Below are 2,618 nucleotides of genomic sequence, written 5' to 3'. Positions count from 1 at the left end.
ATCACCAGTACTGTGTTGTGTACTTAAACATTGATCAAGAGTAATATTAATATTACTCTTAATATTAATCACATATTGTTTTAAGTTTTTTATCATAAAAATAAATAAAGAGATTTGGAAAAAAAGAAAGAGGTTGTATATAGTTAAGAGCTGTTGGCTCTACATGTGGCGGAGGAAATGGGAATGGAGACAATGACTTAGTGCATATTCAGGGTATATGTACTTAAAGTATTATTTAAATTAATGAATCATAGGGTGCCTGCTTGGCTCAGTCAGTTAAGTGTCCAACTCTCGATTCTGGCTCGGGTCATGGTCTCATGTTTGGTAGGGTGGAGCTCCTACTTGGGCTTTACACTGACAGCACAGAAGCTGCTTGATATTTTCTGTTCTTCTCTCTCTCTCTTCTCTCTGCCCCTCCCCTGCCCATGCTCTTTCTAAAATAAGTAATTAAAATAAAAATTAAAAAAATAAATAATGGATCTTATAAAATAAAACTATTATTAAACGTGAATTATGGAAATATGGTGTCTATAATATAATCTCTTGCACATAGATAGATTTGTGTATGTGTATGATGTAAATGTGTGTATTTATGTTTCTTACAAATACTTTGAAAGGAAATTTTGTGATTCAGGATGGTGCTGTCTTAGAATATTATCTGCCTGATCAAAGTATGTTTATATATCCTACTCACAACTGAGGAAATAGACAATATTTGAGAGATCAAATTATAATATAATGCATTAGTAACAATGGAACATGTAAAAGTAATCAATCTTTAAATTTTACAACATTGTGGGAATGCTAAATAGATGAGGAAGCTGGCAGAGCTGATGAGGGAATGAAAGTACTGTTAACTGAGCAGAGTACAGACTATCTTTGGTCACATGACAGATACAAACAGTAAAATAACAAATGTCTTCAGTACTTAATTTCAGTATTTTACATGTGTGAGGAAAGATCACAAATTTACATAAAAATGCAATTTCCATCAGTTAATTTTAATCAAAAACTAGTAGTAGGATTAGGTATATGATAGGGGCCTTCTGAAGTTCAATAAAACAATTGATATTTAGTCTTTACAATAATGCACATTTTTAGTGATGTTGTGTGTCATCTGGTTTTATGGGAAATACATCATGAGTTGATCCTGATATCAAAATGAGTCTTTGACTCTGATGTATTCCCAATATTCACAGTAAAATGGAATCCTGCATTTAGGATTTTCTCCACCCCAGGACCAGCAGCCACATTTCCAACCAATAAAGGGAACAAATCAAAACAAATACACAAAGGAAACAATCAAGAAAACTAATAGGCAACTGACAGAATGGGAAAGATAGTTGCACATGACATATCAGATAAATGGCTACTATCCAAAATCTACAAGGAACTCACCAAACTTCACACCCAAAAATAAATAACCCAGTGAAGAAATGGGCAGAAGACATAAGCAGACACTTCTCCAAAGAGGACATCCAGATGGCCTACAAGCACATGGAACAATGCTCAGTGTCACTCATCATCAGGGAAACACAAATCAAAACCACATTGAGATACCACCTCATGCCATGCAGAGTGACTATAATGAACAAATCAAGGGACTATAGATGCTGGTGAGGGTGTGGAGAGACGGGCACCCTCCTACACTGTTGGTGGCAATGTAAACTGGTGCAGCTGCTCTGGCAAACAGTGTGGAGGTTCCTCAAAAGACTATGCATAGAAGTCCCTTATGACCCAGCAATAGCATTGCTAGGGATTTACCCAGGAGATACAGAGTTGTTGATGCATAGGAGCACATGTACTCCAATGTTCATGGCAGCAATGTCAACAATAGCCAAAACATGGAAAAAGCCTAAATGTCCATCACCTGATGAGTGTATCAAGAAGATATGGTGCATATATATATACAATGGACCTATGTATTACATGGGAATGAGAAAGAATAAAATCTGGCCATTTGTAGGAAAGTGGATGGACCTTGAGGGTGTCATGCTAAGTGAAATAAGTCAGGCAGAGAAGGACAGATACCATATGTTTTCACTCATAGGTCTAACAGGAGAACAGGAGAAACCTAATGGAGGAACAAGGGGAGGGGAAGAGGGAAAGAGAGTTGGGGAGAGAGAGGAACGCAAAACTTGAGAGACTATTGAATTCTGAAAACGAAATGAGGGTTGAAGGAGAAGGCAAGGGGAAAGAGGTGATGGTAAAGGAGGAGGGCACTTGTGGGGAAAAGCATTGTGTGTTGTATGGAAACCAATTTGACAATAAACTATTAAAAAAAATACACATCCAAAGGGCGCAATCCTTGCACATGAATGTTACTCAGTATGATCACTTACTTGTGTCCCTAGGCTAACCCCACATTTTCACTCTGGAAGACCAAATGTTGTATTTGAGTGTCTGGTCTTTCTTTCCTTGGGGAATCAGGACCTTACCTGGGAATTCCTGTGTTCACGTATGAGGACTGGAGCCATAAACAAGCTTATTTCAGTGTGCAGGTCATCAGGGATTTCAGACTCTTGAAAAACTGTTCAAAAGACCTCCCGAAGAGGGTCTCAGCAGATCTCTGCGCACAGGTAAGTTCAACACAACAATTTACTTAGTGCTCATCGTGG

The sequence above is a fragment of the Suricata suricatta genome, chromosome 11, assembly GCF_006229205.1.
Source record: "Suricata suricatta isolate VVHF042 chromosome 11, meerkat_22Aug2017_6uvM2_HiC, whole genome shotgun sequence".
Taxonomy (NCBI): Eukaryota; Metazoa; Chordata; class Mammalia; order Carnivora; family Herpestidae; genus Suricata; species Suricata suricatta.
This window is presented reverse-complemented; position numbering follows the sequence as displayed.